General features: G+C 43.2%; 11 non-coding genes across 11 annotated transcripts; all 11 read left to right on the plus strand.

Annotated features, from left to right (window-relative positions):
* Positions 1 to 443: 443 nt before the first annotated feature.
* trnag-gcc (transfer RNA glycine (anticodon GCC)) lies at positions 444 to 514 on the plus strand. Its single transcript has one exon. It is a non-coding gene; the product is annotated as a tRNA-Gly (tRNA).
* A 178-nt stretch (positions 515 to 692) lies between these two features.
* trnam-cau (transfer RNA methionine (anticodon CAU)) lies at positions 693 to 765 on the plus strand. Its single transcript has one exon. It is a non-coding gene; the product is annotated as a tRNA-Met (tRNA).
* Positions 766 to 3,986: 3,221 nt separating this feature from the next.
* Positions 3,987 to 4,057, plus strand: trnag-gcc (transfer RNA glycine (anticodon GCC)). Its single transcript has one exon. It is a non-coding gene; the product is annotated as a tRNA-Gly (tRNA).
* A 196-nt stretch (positions 4,058 to 4,253) lies between these two features.
* Positions 4,254 to 4,326, plus strand: trnam-cau (transfer RNA methionine (anticodon CAU)). Its single transcript has one exon. It is a non-coding gene; the product is annotated as a tRNA-Met (tRNA).
* Positions 4,327 to 6,569: 2,243 nt separating this feature from the next.
* Positions 6,570 to 6,640, plus strand: trnag-gcc (transfer RNA glycine (anticodon GCC)). Its single transcript has one exon. It is a non-coding gene; the product is annotated as a tRNA-Gly (tRNA).
* Positions 6,641 to 6,836: 196 nt separating this feature from the next.
* Positions 6,837 to 6,909, plus strand: trnam-cau (transfer RNA methionine (anticodon CAU)). Its single transcript has one exon. It is a non-coding gene; the product is annotated as a tRNA-Met (tRNA).
* A 1,809-nt stretch (positions 6,910 to 8,718) lies between these two features.
* trnam-cau (transfer RNA methionine (anticodon CAU)) lies at positions 8,719 to 8,791 on the plus strand. The gene has a single exon. It is a non-coding gene; the product is annotated as a tRNA-Met (tRNA).
* Positions 8,792 to 11,884: 3,093 nt separating this feature from the next.
* Positions 11,885 to 11,957, plus strand: trnam-cau (transfer RNA methionine (anticodon CAU)). The gene has a single exon. It is a non-coding gene; the product is annotated as a tRNA-Met (tRNA).
* Positions 11,958 to 13,096: 1,139 nt separating this feature from the next.
* Positions 13,097 to 13,167, plus strand: trnag-gcc (transfer RNA glycine (anticodon GCC)). The gene has a single exon. It is a non-coding gene; the product is annotated as a tRNA-Gly (tRNA).
* Positions 13,168 to 14,906: 1,739 nt separating this feature from the next.
* trnag-gcc (transfer RNA glycine (anticodon GCC)) lies at positions 14,907 to 14,977 on the plus strand. The gene has a single exon. It is a non-coding gene; the product is annotated as a tRNA-Gly (tRNA).
* A 3,456-nt stretch (positions 14,978 to 18,433) lies between these two features.
* Positions 18,434 to 18,504, plus strand: trnag-gcc (transfer RNA glycine (anticodon GCC)). The gene has a single exon. It is a non-coding gene; the product is annotated as a tRNA-Gly (tRNA).
* The last annotated feature ends 1,301 nt before the right edge of the window (positions 18,505 to 19,805 follow it).

Consider the following 19,805-nt stretch of genomic DNA (forward strand, 5'->3'; position numbering starts at 1 on the left):
AACCTAAAATTCAAGCCAAACTAAAGCGGACATCCAGGAATTGCGCTCCCCTGTCTAATACCCAAGCTGTGTGCCAGTCAAGGAGCTTAGATTTCAACACCTGCAAATTTTCACACCACTAGAAGGGCATGAAACAGAACAAAGGAAAAAGGGAAGGTATGCTATAAAGATGTTTTAAAACATTTCTAACTTCTCTACATCTCTTGAGTAGACGTGATGGGTGGACAGCTTCCGAAACAGTTTTCCAACAAAACATTCTGTCCCAAGTACTAACTTCATTAGTGTGACTGTCCAGAGGTGCAGTGGAACACAATGTGGGCATTGGTAGTTCAGTGGTGATGAGGTTAGTGTGTGGTTTAGTACGTAGTACTGATGGACCATCAAAAAACATTCTGTCTACACGCGATGGCGTCTTAAATGGAACTCCTTTTTACAACACGTGGGCATTGGTGGTTCAGTGGTCGAATTCTCGCCTGCCACGCGGGAGACCCGGGTTCGATTCCCGGCCAATGCAAGCGCCTCTTTAAAAGTCTCAGCTTGACTGACTGATATACAGTAACAGAGGTCTCAGCCTTCTATTTATTCTCAGGACAATTAATGAAGACCCAATTAAGTGTGTCAATGCTATTGTCTTTATGAAATGCGAAAAGGTGTTTACAATTGTTTTTCAATTTAGCAGGCTCATTCCCTCAGCCTCGTTGGCGCAGTTGGCAGCGCGTCAGTCTCATAATCTGAAGGTCGTGAGTTCAAGCCTCACACGAGGCAGGTTTTTCGTAGAATGGACAGCTTCGACATATGTGCGGTCCTCTACCTTCCAGAGACAGCATTGGTAATCCAAAGGTCAAAGGAATAAAGTCTTCAGCACAACAAGTGTTCTTTCCGTGAACTCCAGCTCCCCTCTCTAGTACCGAGACTCGTGCCAGTCAAGGAGCTTAGACTTCAACACCTGCACATTTTCACACCACTAGAATGACATGAAACAGAACAAATGAAAAAGGGAGGGTATGCTATAAAGATGTTTTGAGACAGTTCTACCTTCTCTCCATCTCTTGAGTAGACTTGAGGGCTGGGCAGCCTCCGAAACTGCTTTACAACAAAACTTTTTGTCCCAAGTACTAACCTCATTAGTCTGAAGACAATTAATGAAGACTCAATTAAGGGCGTCAATGCTATTGCCTTTGTGAAATGCGAAAAGATGTTTACATTTTTTCAATTTAGCATGCTTTTTCCCTCAGCCTCGGAAGTTCAGTGGTGATGAGGATAGATGTGATGAGGTGTTTACATTTTTTGTCAAGCCTGACACGAGGCAGGTCTATTGTAGAATGGCCAGCTTGGACATATGTGCAGTCCTCTACCTTCTAGAGAGAGCATTGGTAATGCAAAGGACAAAGGAATAAAGGCTTTAGGAGAACAAGTGTTTTTTTCCGTGAACTCTAGATGCTTAAAGCATATATAAAACCTAAAATTCAAGCCGAACTAAAGCGGACATCCAGGAATTGCGCTCCCCTGTCTAATACCCAAGATGTGTGCCAGTCAAGGAGCTTAGATTTCAACACCTGCAAATTTTCACACCACTAGAAGGGCATGAAACAGAACAAAGGAAAAAGGGAAGGTATGCTATAAAGATGTTTTAAGACATTTCTACCTTCTCTCCATCTGTTGAGTAGACGTGATGGGTGGACAGCTTCCGAAACAGTTTTACCTTTCAACAAAACATTCTGTCCCAAGTACAAATGTCATTAGTGCGACTGTCCAGTGGTGCAGTGGAACACAATGTGGGCATTGGTAGTTCAGTGGTGATGAGGTTAGTATGTGGTTTAGTATGTAGTACTGATGGACCATCAAGAAAAAGATTCTGTCTACACGCGATGGCGTCTTCAATGGAACTCCTTTTTCCAATACGTGGGCATTGGTGGTTCAATGGTCGAATTCTCGCCTGCCACGCGGGAGAGCCGGGTTCGATTCCCGGCCAATGCAAGCGCCTCTTTAAAAGTCTCAGCTTGACTGACTGATATGCAGTAACAGAGGTCTCAGCCTTCTATTTATTCTCAGGACAATTAATAAAGACCCAATTAAGTGTGTCAATGCTATTGTCTTTATGAAATGCGAAAAGGTGTTTACAATTAACAGTTGGCAGCGCGTCAGTCTCATAATCTGAAGGTCGTGAGTTCAAGCCTCACACGAGGCAGGTTTTTCGTAGAATGGACAGCTTCGACATATGTGCGGTCCTCTACCTTCCAGAGACAGCATTGGTAATCCAAAGGTCAAAGGAATAAAGTCTTCAGCACAACAAGTGTTCTTTCCGTGAACTCCAGCTCCCCTCTCTAGTACCGAGATTTGTGCCAGTCAAGGAGCTTAGACTTCAACACCTGCACATTTTCACACCACTAGAATGACATGAAACAGAACAAAGGAAAAAGGGAGGGTATGCTATAAAGATGTTTTGAGACAGTTCTACCTTCTCTCCATCTCTTGAGTAGACGTGAGGGCTGGGCAGCCTCCGAAACTGTTTTACCATCCAACAAAACATTCTGTCCCAAGTACTAACCTCAATAGTCTGAAGACAATTAATGAAGACTCAATTAAGGGCGTCAATGCTATTGCCTTTGTGAAATGCGAAAAGATGTTTACATTTTTTCAATTTAGCATGCTTTTTCCCTCAGCCTCGGTAGTTCAGTGGTGATGAGGATAGATGTGATGAGGTGGTGTTTACATTTTTTGTCAAGCCTGACACGAGGCAGGTCTATTGTAGAATGGCCAGCTTGGACATATGTGCAGTCCTCTACCTTCTAGAGAGAGCATTGGTAATGCAAAGGACAAAGGAATAAAGGCTTTAGGAGAACAAGTGTTTTTTTCCGTGAACTCTAGATGCTTAAAGCATATATAAAACCTAAAATTCAAGCCAAACTAAAGCGGACATCCAGGAATTGCGCTCCCCTGTCTAATACCCAAGCTGTGTGCCAGTCAAGGAGCTTAGATTTCAACACCTGCAAATTTTCACACCACTAGAAGGGCATGAAACAGAACAAAGGAAAAAGGGAAGGTATGCTATAAAGATGTTTTAAAACATTTCTACCTTCTCTCCATCTCTTGAGTAGACGTGATGGGTGGACGTGAGGGCTGGGCAGCCTCCGAAACTGTTTTACCATCCAACAAAACATTCTGTCCCAAGTACTAACCTCATTAGTCTGAAGACAATTAATGAAGACTCAATTAAGGGCGTCAATGCTATTGCCTTTGTGAAATGCGAAAAAATGTTTACATTTTTTACAGATGGAGAGAAGGTAGAACTGTCTCAAAACATCTTTATAGCATACCCTCCCTTTTTCCTTTGTTCTGTTTCATGTCATTCTAGTGGTGTGAAAATGTGCAGGTGTTGAAGTCTAAGCTCCTTGACTGGCACAAGTCTCGGTACTAGAGAGGGGAGCTGGAGTTCACGGAAAGAACACTTGTTGTGCTGAAGACTTTATTCCTTTGACCTTTGGATGGGTGGACAGCTTCCGAAACAGTTTTCCAACAAAACATTCTGTCCCAAGTACTAACTTCATTAGTGTGACTGTCCAGAGGTGCAGTGGAACACAATGTGGGCATTGGTAGTTCAGTGGTGATGAGGTTAGTGTTGGGTTTAGTACGTAGTACTGATGGACCATCAAAAAACATTCTGTCTACACGCGATGGCGTCTTCAATGGAACTCCTTTCTCCGGCACATGGGCATTGGTGGTTCAGTGGTCGAATTCTCGCCTCTGCATCTGCAAATTCTCACCCCACTAGAATGGCATGAAACACAACAAAGGGAAAAAGGAAGGTATGCTATAAAGATGATTTATGACACTTCTACCTTCTCTCCATCTCTTGAGTAGACACGAGGGTTGGGCAGTTTCCGAAACTGTTTTACCTTTCAGCAAAACATTCTGTCCCAAGTACAAAAAAGATTCTGTCTACACGCGATGGCGTCTTCAATGGAACTCCTTTTTCCAACACGTGGGCATTGGTGGTTCAGTGGTCGAATTCTCGCCTGCCACGCGGGAGACCCGGGTTCGATTCCCGGCCAATGCAAGCACCTCTTTAAAAGTCTCACAACTCAAAATGAGCGCAGCTTGACTGACTGATATGCAGTAACAGAGGTCTCAGCCTTCTATTTATTCTCAGGACAATTAATGAAGACCCAATTAAGTGTGTCAATGCTATTGTCTTTATGAAATGCGAAAAGGTGTTTACAATTGTTTTTCAATTTAGCAGGCGCATTCCCTCAGCCTCGTTGGCGCAGTTGGCAGCGTGTCAGTCTCATAATCTGAAGGTCGTGAGTTCAAGCCTCACACGAGGCAGGTTTTTCGTAGAATGGACAGCTTCGACATATGTGCGGTCCTCTACCTTCCAGAGACAGCATTGGTAATCCAAAGGTCAAAGGAATAAAGTCTTCAGCACAACAAGTGTTCTTTCCGTGAACTCCAGCTCCCCTCTCTAGTACCGAGACTTGTGCCAGTCAAGGAGCTTAGACTTCAACACCTGCACATTTTCACACCACTAGAATGACATGAAACAGAACAAAGGAAAAAGGGAGGGTATGCTATAAAGATGTTTTGAGACAGTTCTACCTTCTCTCCATCTCTTGAGTAGACGTGAGGGCTGGGCAGCCTCCGAAACTGTTTTACAACAAAACATTCTGTCCCAAGTACTAACCTCATTAGTCTGAAGACAATTAATGAAGACTCAATTAAGGGCGTCAATGCTATTGCCTTTGTGAAATGCGAAAAGATGTTTACATTTTTTCAATTTAGCATGCTTTTTCCCTCAGCCTCGGAAGTTCAGTGGTGATGAGGATAGATGTGATGAGGTGTTTACATTTTTTGTCAAGCCTGACACGAGACAGGTCTATTGTAGAATGGCCAGCTTGGACATATGTGCAGTCCTCTACCTTCTAGAGAGAGCATTGGTAATGCAAAGGACAAAGGAATAAAGGCTTTAGGAGAACAAGTGTTTTTTTCCGTGAACTCTAGATGCTTAAAGCATATATAAAACCTAAAATTCAAGCCGAACTAAAGCGGACATCCAGGAATTGCGCTCCCCTGTCTAATACCCAAGATGTGTGCCAGTCAAGGAGCTTAGATTTCAACACCTGCAAATTTTCACACCACTAGAAGGGCATGAAACACAACAAAAGAAAAAGGGAAGGCATGCTATAAAGAAACTGTTTTACCATCCAACAAAACATTCTGTCCCAAGTACTAACCTCAATAGTCTGAAGACAATTAATGAAGACTCAATTAAGGGCGTCAATGCTATTGCCTTTGTGAAATGCGAAAAGATGTTTACATTTTTTCAATTTAGCATGCTTTTTCCCTCAGCCTCGGTAGTTCAGTGGTGATGAGGATAGATGTGATGAGGTGTTTACATTTTTTGTCAAGCCTGACACGAGGCAGGTCTATTGTAGAATGGCCAGCTTGGACATATGTGCGGTCCTCTACCTTCCAGAGACAGCATTGGTAATCCAAAGGTCAAAGGAATAAAGTCTTCAGCACAACAAGTGTTCTTTCCGTGAACTCCAGCTCCCCTCTCTAGTACCGAGATTTGTGCCAGTCAAGGAGCTTAGACTTCAACACCTGCACATTTTCACACCACTAGAATGACATGAAACAGAACAAAGGAAAAAGGGAGGGTATTCTATAAAGATGTTTTGAGACAGTTCTACCTTCTCTCCATCTCTTGAGTAGACGTGAGGGCTGGGCAGCCTCCGAAACTGTTTTACCATCCAACAAAACATTCTGTCCCAAGTACTAACCTCATTAGTCTGAAGACAATTAATGAAGACTCAATTAAGGGCGTCAATGCTATTGCCTTTGTGAAATGCGAAAAGATGTTTACATTTTTTCAATTTAGCATGCTTTTTCCCTCAGCCTCGGTAGTTCAGTGGTGATGAGGATAGATGTGATGAGGTGGTGTTTACATTTTTTGTCAAGCCTGACACGAGGCAGGTCTATTGTAGAATGGCCAGCTTGGACATATGTGCAGTCCTCTACCTTCTAGAGAGAGCATTGGTAATGCAAAGGACAAAGGAATAAAGGCTTTAGGAGAACAAGTGTTTTTTTCCGTGAACTCTAGATGCTTAAAGCATATATAAAACCTAAAATTCAAGCCAAACTAAAGCGGACATCCAGGAATTGCGCTCCCCTGTCTAATACCCAAGATGTGTGCCAGTCAAGGAGCTTAGATTTAAACACCTGCAAATTTTCACACCACTAGAAGGGCATGAAACAGAACAAAGGAAAAAGGGAAGGTATGCTATAAAGATGTTTTAAGACATTTCTACCTTCTCTCCATCTGTTGAGTAGACGTGATGGGTGGACAGCTTCCGAAACAGTTTTACCTTTCAACAAAACATTCTGTCCCAAGTACAAATGTCATTAGTGCGACTGTCCAGTGGTGCAGTGGAACACAATGTGGGCATTGGTAGTTCAGTGGTGATGAGGTTAGTATGTGGTTTAGTATGTAGTACTGATGGACCATCAAGAAAAAGATTCTGTCTACACGCGATGGCGTCTTCAATGGAACTCCTTTTTCCAACATGTGGGCATTGGTGGTTCAGTGGTCGAATTCTCGCCTGCCACGCGGGAGACCCGGGTTCGATTCCCGGCCAATGCAAGCACCTCTTTAAAAGTCTCACAACTCAAAATGAGCGCAGCTTGACTGACTGATATGCAGTAACAGAGGTCTCAGCCTTCTATTTATTCTCAGGACAATTAATGAAGACCCAATTAAGTGTTTCAATGCTATTGTCTTTATGAAATGCGAAAAGGTGTTTACAATTGTTTTTCAATTTAGCAGGCGCATTCCCTCAGCCTCGTTGGCGCAGTTGGCAGTGCGTCAGTCTCATAATCTGAAGGTCGTGAGTTCAAGCCTCACACGAGGCAGGTTTTTCGTAGAATGGACAGCTTCGACATATGTGCGGTCCTCTACCTTCCAGAGACAGCATTGGTAATCCAAAGGTCAAAGGAATAAAGTCTTCAGCACAACAAGTGTTCTTTCCGTGAACTCCAGCTCCCCTCTCTAGTACCGAGACTTGTGCCAGTCAAGGAGCTTAGACTTCAACACCTGCACATTTTCACACCACTAGAATGACATGAAACAGAACAAAGGAAAAAGGGAGGGTATGCTATAAAGATGTTTTGAGACAGTTCTACCTTCTCTCCATCTCTTGAGTAGACTTGAGGGCTGGGCAGCCTCCGAAACTGTTTTACAACAAAACATTCTGTCCCAAGTACTAACCTCAATAGTCTGAAGACAATTAATGAAGACTCAATTAAGGGCGTCAATGCTATTGCCTTTGTGAAATGCGAAAAGATGTTTACATTTTTTCAATTTAGCATGCTTTTTCCCTCAGCCACGCTGAGGGTCACGTGTAGGTGATGAGGATAGATGTGATGAGGTGTTTACATTTTTTGTCAAGCCTGACACGAGGCAGGTCTATTGTAGAATGGCCAGCTTGGACATATGTGCAGTCCTCTACCTTCTAGAGAGAGCATTGGTAATGCAAAGGACAAAGGAATAAAGGCTTTAGGAGAACAAGTGTTTTTTTCCGTGAACTCTAGATGCTTAAAGCATATATAAAACCTAAAATTCAAGCCAAACTAAAGCGGACATCCAGGAATTGCGCTCCCCTGTCTAATACCCAAGATGTGTGCCAGTCAAGGAGCTTAGATTTCAACACCTGCAAATTTTCACACCACTAGAAGGGCATGAAACAGAACAAAGGAAAATGGGAAGGTATGCTATAAAGATGTTTTAAGACATTTCTACCTTCTCTCCATCTGTTGAGTAGACGTGATGGGTGGACAGCTTCCGAAACAGTTTTACGTTTCAACAAAACATTCTGTCCCAAGTACAAATGTCATTAGTGCGACTGTCCAGTGGTGCAGTGGAACACAATGTGGGCATTGGTAGTTCAGTGGTGATGAGGTTAGTATGTGGTTTAGTACGTAGTACTGATGGACCATCAAAAAACATTCTGTCTACACGCGATGGCGTCTTCAATGGAACTCCTTTCTCCGGCACATGGGCATTGGTGGTTCAGTGGTCGAATTCTCGCCTCTGCATCTGCAAATTCTCACCCCACTAGAATGGCATGAAACACAACAAAGGGAAAAAGGAAGGTATGCTATAAAGATGATTTAAGACACTTCTACCTTCTCTCCATCTCTTGAGTAGACACGAGGGTTGGGCAGTTTCCGAAACTGTTTTACCTTTCAGCAAAACATTCTGTCCCAAGTACAAATGTCATTAGTGCAACTGTCCAGTGGTGCAGTGGAACACAATGTGGGCATTGGTAGTTCAGTGGTGATGAGGTTAGTATGTGGTTTAGTATGTAGTACTGATGGACCATCTCTTGAGTAGACGTGAGGGCTGGGCAGCCTCCGAAACTGTTTTACCATCCAACAAAACTCTTCAATGGAACTCCTTTTTCCAATACGTGGGCATTGGTGGTTCAATGGTCGAATTCTCGCCTGCCACGCGGGAGAGCCGGGTTCGATTCTTGGCCAATGCAAGCGCCTCTTTAAAAGTCTCAGCTTGACTGACTGATATGCAGTAACAGAGGTCTCAGCCTTCTATTTATTCTCAGGACAATTAATGAAGACCCAATTAAGTGTGTCAATGCTATTGTCTTTATGAAATGCGAAAAGGTGTTTACAATTGTTTTTCAATTTAGCAGGAACATTCCCTCAGCCTCGTTGGCGCAGTTGGCAGCGCGTCAGTCTCATAATCTGAAGGTCGTGAGTTCAAGCCTCACACGAGGCAGGTTTTTCGTATAATGGACAGCTTCGACATATGTGCGGTCCTCTACCTTCCAGAGACAGCATTGGTAATCCAAAGGTCAAAGGAATAAAGTCTTCAGCACAACAAGTGTTCTTTCCGTGAACTCCAGCTCCCCTCTCTAGTACTGAGATTTGTGCCAGTCAAGGAGCTTAGACTTCAACACCTGCACATTTTCACACCACTAGAATGACATGAAACAGAACAAAGGAAAAAGGGAGGGTATGCTATAAAGATGTTTTGAGACAGTTCTACCTTCTCTCCATCTCTTGAGTAGACGTGAGGGCTGGGCAATTAATGAAGACCCAATTAAGTGTGTCAATGCTATTGTCTTTATGAAATGCGAAAAGGTGTTTACAATTGTTTTTCAATTTAGCAGGCGCATTCCCTCAGCCTCGTTGGCGCCGTTGGCAGCGCGTCAGTCTCATAATCTGAAGGTCGTGAGTTCAAGCCTCACACGAGGCAGGTTTTTCGTAGAATGGACAGCTTCGACATATGTGCGGTCCTCTACCTTCCAGAGACAGCATTGGTAATCCAAAGGTCAAAGGAATAAAGTCTTCAGCACAACAAGTGTTCTTTCCGTGAACTCCAGCTCCCCTCTCTAGTACCGAGATTTGTGCCAGTCAAGGAGCTTAGACTTCAACACCTGCACATTTTCACACCACTAGAATGACATGAAACAGAACAAAGGAAAAAGGGAGGGTATGCTATAAAGATGTTTTGAGACAGTTCTACCTTCTCTCCATCTCTTGAGTAGACGTGAGGGCTGGGCAGCCTCCGAAACTGTTTTACAACAAAACATTCTGTCCCAAGTACTAACCTCATTAGTCTGAAGACAATTAATGAAGACTCAATTAAGGGCGTCAATGCTATTGCCTTTGTGAAATGCGAAAAGATGTTTACATTTTTTCAATTTAGCATGCTTTTTCCCTCAGCCTCGGTAGTTCAGTGGTGATGAGGATAGATGTGATGAGGTGTTTACATTTTTTGTCAAGCCTGACACGAGGCAGGTCTATTGTAGAATGGCCAGCTTGGACATATGTGCAGTCCTCTACCTTCTAGAGAGAGCATTGGTAATGCAAAGGACAAAGGAATAAAGGCTTTAGGAGAACAAGTGTTTTTTTCCGTGAACTCTAGATGCTTAAAGCATATATAAAACCTAAAATTCAAGCCAAACTAAAGCGGACATCCAGGAATTGCGCTCCCCTGTCTAATACCCAAGATGTGTGCCAGTCAAGGAGCTTAGATTTCAACACCTGCAAATTTTCACACCACTAGAAGGGCATGAAACAGAACAAAGGAAAAAGGGAAGGTATGCTATAAAGATGTTTTAAGACATTTCTACCTTCTCTCCATCTGTTGAGTAGACGTGATGGGTGGACAGCTTCCGAAACAGTTTTACCTTTCAACAAAACATTCTGTCCCAAGTACAAATGTCATTAGTGCAACTGTCCAGTGGTGCAGTGGAACACAATGTGGGCATTGGTAGTTCAGTGGTGATGAGGTTAGTATGTGGTTTAGTACGTAGTACTGATGGACCATCAGAAAACATTCTGTCTACACGCGATGGCGTCTTCAATGGAACTCCTTTTTCCAACACGTGGGCATTGGTGGTTCAGTGGTCGAATTCTCGCCTGCCACGCGGGAGACCCGGGTTCGATTCCCTGCCAATGCAAGCGCCTCTTTAAAAGTCTCAGCTTGACTGACTGATATGCAGTAACAGAGGTCTCAGCCTTCTATTTATTCTCAGGACAATTAATGAAGACCCAATTAAGTGTGTCAATGCTATTGTCTTTATGAAATGCGAAAAGGTGTTTACAATTAACAGTTGGCAGCGCGTCAGTCTCATAATCTGAAGGTCGTGAGTTCAAGCCTCACACGAGGCAGGTTTTTCGTAGAATGGACAGCTTCGACATATGTGCGGTCCTCTACCTTCCAGAGACAGCATTGGTAATCCAAAGGTCAAAGGAATAAAGTCTTCAGCACAACAAGTGTTCTTTCCGTGAACTCCAGCTCCCCTCTCTAGTACCGAGATTTGTGCCAGTCAAGGAGCTTAGACTTCAACACCTGCACATTTTCACACCACTAGAATGACATGAAACAGAACAAAGGAAAAAGGGAGGGTATGCTATAAAGATGTTTTGAGACAGTTCTACCTTCTCTCCATCTCTTGAGTAGACGTGAGGGCTGGGCAGCCTCCGAAACTGTTTTATCATCCAACAAAACATTCTGTCCCAAGTACTAACCTCAATAGTCTGAAGACAATTAATGAAGACTCAATTAAGGGCGTCAATGCTATTGCCTTTGTGAAATGCGAAAAGATGTTTACATTTTTTCAATTTAGCATGCTTTTTCCCTCAGCCTCGGTAGTTCAGTGGTGATGAGGATAGATGTGATGAGGTGTTTACATTTTTTGTCAAGCCTGACACAAGGCAGGTCTATTGTAGAATGGCCAGCTTGGACATATGTGCAGTCCTCTACCTTCTAGAGAGAGCATTGGTAATGCAAAGGACAAAGGAATAAAGGCTTTAGGAGAATAAGTGTTTTTTTCCGTGAACTCTAGATGCTTAAAGCATATATAAAACCTAAAATTCAAGCCAAACTAAAGTGGACATCCAGGAATTGCGCTCCCCTGTCTAATACCCAAGATGTGTGCCAGTCAAGGAGCTTAGATTTCAACACCTGCAAATTTTCACACCACTAGAAGGGCATGAAACAGAACAAAGGAAAAAGGGAAGGTATGCTATAAAGATGTTTTAAAACATTTCTACCTTCTCTCCATCTCTTGAGTAGACGTGATGGGTGGGACACAATGTGGGCATTCAGTGGTCGAATTCTCGCCTGCCACGCGGGAGACCCGGGTTCGATTCCCGGCCAATGCAAGCACCTCTTTAAAAGTCTCACAACTCAAAATGAGCGCAGCTTGACTGACTGATATGCAGTAACAGAGGTCTCAGCCTTCTATTTATTCTCAGGACAATTAATGAAGACCCAATTAAGTGTGTCAATGCTATTGTCTTTATAAAATGCGAAAAGGTGTTTACAATTGTTTTTCAATTTAGCAGGCGCATTCCCTCAGCCTCGTTGGCGCAGTTGGCAGCGCGTCAGTCTCATAATCTGAAGGTCGTGAGTTCAAGCCTCACACGAGGCAGGTTTTTCGTAGAATGGACAGCTTTGACATATGTGCGGTCCTCTACCTTCCAGAGACAGCATTGGTAATCCAAAGGTCAAAGGAATAAAGTCTTCAGCACAACAAGTGTTCTTTCCGTGAACTCCAGCTCCCCTCTCTAGTACCGAGACTTGTGCTAGTCAAGGAGCTTAGACTTCAACACCTGCACATTTTCACACCACTAGAATGACATGAAACAGAACAAAGGAAAAAGGGAGGGTATGCTATAAAGATGTTTTGAGACAGTTCTACCTTCTCTCCATCTCTTGAGTAGACTTGAGGGCTGGGCAGCCTCCGAAACTGTTTTACAACAAAACATTCTGTCCCAAGTACTAACCTCATTAGTCTGAAGACAATTAATGAAGACTCAATTAAGGGCGTCAATGCTATTGCCTTTGTGAAATGCGAAAAGATGTTTACATTTTTTCAATTTAGCATGCTTTTTCCCTCAGCCTCGGAAGTTCAGTGGTGATGAGGATAGATGTGATGAGGTGTTTACATTTTTTGTCAAGCCTGACACGAGGCAGGTCTATTGTAGAATGGCCAGCTTGGACATATGTGCAGTCCTCTACCTTCTAGAGAGAGCATTGGTAATGCAAAGGACAAAGGAATAAAGGCTTTAGGAGAACAAGTGTTTTTTTCCGTGAACTCTAGATGCTTAAAGCATATATAAAACCTAAAATTCAAGCCAAACTAAAGCGGACATCCAGGAATTGCGCTCCCCTGTCTAATACCCAAGATGTGTGCCAGTCAAGGAGCTTAGATTTCAACACCTGCAAATTTTCACACCACTAGAAGGGCATGAAACAGAACAAAGGAAAAAGGGAAGGTATGCTATAAAGATGTTTTATGACATTTCTACCTTCTCTCCATCTGTTGAGTAGACGTGATGGGTGGACAGCTTCCGAAACAGTTTTACCTTTCAACAAAACATTCTGTCCCAAGTACAAATGTCATTAGTGCGACTGTCCAGTGGTGCAGTGGAACACAATGTGGGCATTGGTAGTTCAGTGGTGATGAGGTTAGTATGTGGTTTAGTACGTAGTACTGATGGACCATCAAAAAACATTCTGTCTACACGCGATGGCGTCTTCAATGGAACTCCTTTTTACAACACGTGGGCATTGGTGGTTCAGTGGTCGAATTCTCGCCTGCCACGCGGGAGACCCGGGTTCGATTCCCGGCCAATGCAAGCGCCTCTTTAAAAGTCTCAGCTTGACTGACTGATATGCAGTAACAGAGGTCTCAGCCTTCTATTTATTCTCAGGACAATTAATGAAGACCCAATTAAGTGTGTCAATGCTATTGTATTTATGAAATGCGAAAAGGTGTTTACAATTAACAGTTGGCAGCGCGTCAGTCTCATAATCTGAAGGTCGTGAGTTCAAGCCTCACACGAGGCAGGTTTTTCGTAGAATGGACAGCTTCGACATATGTGCGGTCCTCTACCTTCCAGAGACAGCATTGGTAATCCAAAGGTCAAAGGAATAAAGTCTTCAGCACAACAAGTGTTCTTTCCGTGAACTCCAGCTCCCCTCTCTAGTACCGAGACTTGTGCCAGTCAAGGAGCTTAGACTTCAACACCTGCACATTTTCACACCACTAGAATGACATGAAACAGAACAAAGGAAAAAGGGAGGGTATGCTATAAAGATGTTTTGAGACAGTTCTACCTTCTCTCCATCTCTTGAGTAGACTTGAGGGCTGGGCAGCTTCCGAAACTGTTTTACAACAAAACATTCTGTCCCAAGTACTAACCTCATTAGTCTGAAGACAATTAATGAAGACTCAATTAAGGGCGTCAATGCTATTGCCTTTGTGAAATGCGAAAAGATGTTTACATTTTTTCAATTTAGCATGCTTTTTCCCTCAGCCTCGGAAGTTCAGTGGTGATGAGGATAGATGTGATGAGGTGTTTACATTTTTTGTCAAGCCTGACACGAGGCAGGTCTATTGTAGAATGGCCAGCTTGGACATATGTGCAGTCCTCTACCTTCTAGAGAGAGCATTGGTAATGCAAAGGACAAAGGAATAAAGGCTTTAGGAGAACAAGTGTTTTTTTCCGTGAACTCTAGATGCTTAAAGCATATATAAAACCTAAAATTCAAGCCAAACTAAAGCGGACATCCAGGAATTGCGCTCCCCTGTCTAATACCCAAGATGTGTGCCAGTCAAGGAGCTTAGATTTCAACACCTGCAAATTTTCACACCACTAGAAGGGCATGAAACAGAACAAAGGAAAAAGGGAAGGTATGCTATAAAGATGTTTTAAGACATTTCTACCTTCTCTCCATCTGTTGAGTAGACGTGATGGGTGGACAGCTTCCGAAACAGTTTTACCTTTCAACAAAACATTCTGTCCCAAGTACAAATGTCATTAGTGCGACTGTCCAGTGGTGCAGTGGAACACAATGTGGGCATTGGTAGTTCAGTGGTGATGAGGTTAGTATGTGGTTTAGTACGTAGTACTGATGGACCATCAAAAAACATTCTGTCTACAGGCGATGGCGTCTTCAATGGAACTCCTTTCTCCGGCACATGGGCATTGGTGGTTCAGTGGTCGAATTCTCGCCTCTGCATCTGCAAATTCTCACCCCACTAGAATGGCATGAAACACAACAAAGGGAAAAAGGAAGGTATGCTATAAAGATGATTTAAGACACTTCTACCTTCTCTCCATCTCTTGAGTAGACACGAGGGTTGGGCAGTTTCCGAAACTGTTTTACCTTTCAGCAAAACATTCTGTCCCAAGTACAAATGTCATTAGTGCGACTGTCCAGTGGTGCAGTGGAACACAATGTGGGCATTGGTAGTTCAGTGGTGATGAGGTTAGTATGTGGTTTAGTATGTAGTACTGATGGACCATCAAGAAAAAGATTTTGTCTACACGCGATGGCGTCTTCAATGGAACTTCTTTTTTCCAACACGTGGGCATTGGTGGTTCAGTGGTCGAATTCTCGCCTGCCACGCGGGAGACCCGGGTTCGATTCCCGGCCAATGCAAGCGCATCTTTAAAAGTCTCACAACTCAAAATGAGCGCAGCTTGACTGACTGATATGCAGTAACAGAGGTCTCAGCCTTGTATTTATTCTCAGGACAATTAATGAAGACCCAATTAAGTGTGTCAATGCTATTGTCTTTATGAAATGCGAAAAGGTGTTTACAATTGTTTTTCAATTTAGCAGGCGCATTCCCTCAGCCTCGTTGGCGCAGTTGGCAGCGCCTCAGTCTCATAATTTGAAGGTTGTGAGTTCAAGCTTCACACGAGGCAGGTTTTTTGTAGAATGGACAGCTTCGACATATGTGCGGTCCTCTACCTTCCAGAGACAGCATTGGTAATCCAAAGGTCAAAGGAATAAAGTCTTCAGCACAACAAGTGTTCTTTCCGTGAACTCCAGCTCCCCTCTCTAGTACCGAGACTTGTGCCAGTCAAGGAGCTTAGACTTCAACACCTGCACATTTTCACACCACTAGAATGACATGAAACAGAACAAAGGAAAAAGGGAGGGTATGTTATAAAGATGTTTTGAGACAGTTCTACCTTCTCGCCATCTCTTGAGTAGACTTGAGGGCTGGGCAGCCTCCGAAACTGTTTTACAACAAAACATTCTGTCCCAAGTACTAACCTCATTAGTCTGAAGACAATTAATGAAGACTCAATTAAGGGCGTCAATGCTATTGCCTTTGTGAAATGCGAAAAGATGTTTACATTTTTTCAATTTAGCATGCTTTTTCCCTCAGCCTCGGTAGTTCAGTGGTGATGAGGATAGATGTGATGAGGTGGTGTTTACATTTTTTGTCAAGCCTGACACGAGGCAGGTCTATTGTAGAATGGCCAGCTTGGACATATGTGCAGTCCTCTACCTTCTAGAGAGAGCATTGGTAATGCAAAGGACAAAGGAATAAAGGCTTTAGGAGAACAAGTGTTTTTTTCCGTGAACTCTAGATGCTTAAAGCATATATAAAACCTAAAATTCAACCCAAACTAAAGCGGACATCCAGGAATTGCGCTCCCCTGTCTAATACCCAAGATGTGTGCCAGTCAAGGAGCTTAGATTTCAACACCTGCAAATTTTCACACCACTAGAAGGGCATGAAACAGAACAAAGGAAAAAGGGAAGGTATGCTATAAAGATGTTTTAAGACATTTCTACCTTCTCTCCATCTCTTGAGTAGACGTGATGGGTGGACAGCTTCCGAAACAGTTTTCCAACAAAACATTCTGTCCCAAGTACTAACTTCATTAGTGTGACTGTCCAGAGGTGCAGTGGAACACAATGTGGGCATTGGTAGTTCAGTGGTGATGAGGTTAGTGTTGGGTTTAGTACGTAGTACTGATGGACCATCAAAAAACATTCTGTCTACACGCGATGGCGTCTTCAATGGAACTCCTTTCTCCGGCACATGGGCATTGGTGGTTCAGTGGTCGAATTCTCGCCTCTGCATCTGCAAATTCTCACCCCACTAGAATGGCATGAAACACAACAAAGAGAAAAAGGAAGGTATGCTATAAAGATGATTTAAGACACTTCTACCTTCTCTCCATCTCTTGAGTAGACACGAGGGTTGGGCAGTTTCCGAAACTGTTTTACCTTTCAGCAAAACATTCTGTCCCAAGTACAAATGTCATTAGTGCGACTGTCCAGTGGTGCAGTGGAACACAATGTGGGCATTGGTAGTTCAGTGGTGATGAGGTTAGTATGTGGTTTAGGCTGCAAGCGCCTCTTTAAAAGTCTCAGCTTGACTGACTGATATGCAGTAACAGAGGTCTCAGCCTTCTATTTATTCTCAGGACAATTAATGAAGACCCAATTAAGTGTGTCAATGCTATTGTCTTTATGAAATGCGAAAAGGTGTTTACAATTAACAGTTGGCAGCGCGTCAGTCTCATAATCTGAAGGTCGTGAGTTCAAGCCTCACACGAGGCAGGTTTTTCGTAGAATGGACAGCTTCGACATATGTGCGGTCCTCTACCTTCCAGAGACAGCATTGGTAATCCAAAGGTCAAAGGAATAAAGTCTTCAGCACAACAAGTGTTCTTTCCGTGAACTCCAGCTCCCCTCTCTAGTACCGAGATTTGTGCCAGTCAAGGAGCTTAGACTTCAACACCTGCACATTTTCACACCACTAGAATGACATGAAACAGAACAAAGGAAAAAGGGAGGGTATTCTATAAAGATGTTTTGAGACAGTTCTACCTTCTCTCCATCTCTTGAGTAAACGTGGGGGCTGGGCAGCCTCCGAAACTGTTTTACCATCCAACAAAACATTCTGTCCCAAGTACTAACCTCATTAGTCTGAAGACAATTAATGAAGACTCAATTAAGGGCGTCAATGCTATTGCCTTTGTGAAATGCGAAAAGATGTTTACATTTTTTCAATTTAGCATGCTTTTTCCCTCAGCCTCGGTAGTTCAGTGGTGATGAGGATAGATGTGATGAGGTGGTGTTTACATTTTTTGTCAAGCCTGACACGAGGCAGGTCTATTGTAGAATGGCCAGCTTGGACATATGTGCAGTCCTCTACCTTCTAGAGAGAGCATTGGTAATGCAAAGGACAAAGGAATAAAGGCTTTAGGAGAACAAGTGTTTTTTTCCGTGAACTCTAGATGCTTAAAGCATATATAAAACCTAAAATTCAACCCAAACTAAAGCGGACATCCAGGAATTGCGCTCCCCTGTCTAATACCCAAGATGTGTGCCAGTCAAGGAGCTTAGATTTCAACACCTGCAAATTTTCACACCACTAGAAGGGCATGAAACAGAACAAAGGAAAAAGGGAAGGTATGCTATAAAGATGTTTTAAGACATTTCTACCTTCTCTCCATCTCTTGAGTAGACGTGATGGGTGGACAGCTTCCGAAACAGTTTTCCAACAAAACATTCTGTCCCAAGTACTAACTTCATTAGTGTGACTGTCCAGAGGTGCAGTGGAACACAATGTAGGCATTGGTAGTTCAGTGGTGATGAGGTTAGTGTTGGGTTTAGTACGTAGTACTGATGGACCATCAAAAAACATTCTGTCTACACGCGATGGCGTCTTCAATGGAACTCCTTTTTCCGGCACATGGGCATTGGTGGTTCAGTGGTCGAATTCTCGCCTCTGCATCTGCAAATTCTCACCCCACTAGAATGGCATGAAACACAACAAAGGGAAAAAGGAAGGTATGCTATAAAGATGATTTAAGACACTTCTACCTTCTCTCCATCTCTTGAGTAGACACGAGGGTTGGGCAGTTTCCGAAACTGTTTTACCTTTCAGCAAAACATTCTGTCCCAAGTACAAATGTCATTAGTGCGACTGTCCAGTGGTGCAGTGGAACACAATGTGGGCATTGGTAGTTCAGTGGTGATGAGGTTAGTATGTGGTTTAGTATGTAGTACTGATGGACCATCAAGAAAAAGATTCTGTCTACACGCGATGGCGTCTTCAATGGAACTCCTTTTTCCAACACGTGGGCATTGGTGGTTCAGTGGTCGAATTCTCGCCTGCCACGCGGGAGACCCGGGTTCGATTCCTGGCCAATGCAAGCACCTCTTTAAAAGTCTCACAACTCAAAATGAGCGCAGCTTGACTGACTGATATGCAGTAACAGAGGTCCCAGCCTTCTATTTATTCTCAGGACAATTAATGAAGACCCAATTAAGTGTGTCAATGCTATTGTCTTTATGAAATGCGAAAAGGTGTTTAAAATTGTTTTTCAATTTAGCAGGCGCATTCCCTCAGCCTCGTTGGCGCAGTTGGCGCGTCAGTCTCATAATCTGAAGGTCGTGAGTTCAAGCCTCACACGAGGCAGGTTTTTCGTAGAATGGACAGCTTCGACATATGTGCGGTCCTCTACCTTCCAGAGACAGCATTGGTAATCCAAAGGTCAAAGGAATAAAGTCTTCAGCACAACAAGTGTTCTTTCCGTGAACTCCAGCTCCCCTCTCTAGTACCGAGATTTGTGCCAGTCAAGGAGCTTAGACTTCAACACCTGCACATTTTCACACCACTAGAATGACATGAAACAGAACAAAGGAAAAAGGGAGGGTATGCTATAAAGATGTTTTGAGACAGTTCTACCTTCTCTCCATCTCTTGAGTAGACGTGAGGGCTGGGCAGCCTCCGAAACTGTTTTACCATCCAACAAAACATTCTGTCCCAAGTACTAACCTCAATAGTCTGAAGACAATTAATGAAGACTCAATTAAGGGCGTCAATGCTATTGCCTTTGTGAAATGCGAAAAGATGTTTACATTTTTTCAATTTAGCATGCTTTTTCCCTCAGCCTCGGTAGTTCAGTGGTGATGAGGATAGATGTGATGAGGTGTTTACATTTTTTGTCAAGCCTGACACGAGGCAGGTCTATTGTAGAATGGCCAGCTTGGACATATGTGCAGTCCTCTACCTTCTAGAAAGAGCATTGGTAATGCAAAGGACAAAGGAATAAAGGCTTTAGGAGAACAAGTGTTTTTTTCCATGAACTCTAGATGCTTAAAGCATATATAAAACCTAAAATTCAACCCAAACTAAAGCGGACATCCAGGAATTGCGCTCCCCTATCTAATACCCAAGATGTGTGCCAGTCAAGGAGCTTAGATTTCAACACCTGCAAATTTTCACACCACTAGAAGGGCATGAAACAGAACAAAGGAAAAAGGGAGGGTATGCTATAAAGATGTTTTGAGACAGTTCTACCTTCTCTCCATCTCTTGAGTAGATTTGAGGGCTGGGAAGCCTCCGAAACTGTTTTACAACAAAACATTCTGTCCCAAGTACTAACCTCATTAGTCTGAAGACAATTAATGAAGACTCAATTAAGGGCGTCAATGCTATTGACTTTGTGAA

The sequence above is a fragment of the Channa argus genome, unplaced genomic scaffold (genome assembly GCF_033026475.1).
Source record: "Channa argus isolate prfri unplaced genomic scaffold, Channa argus male v1.0 Contig022, whole genome shotgun sequence".
NCBI classification, from domain to species: domain Eukaryota; kingdom Metazoa; phylum Chordata; class Actinopteri; order Anabantiformes; family Channidae; genus Channa; species Channa argus.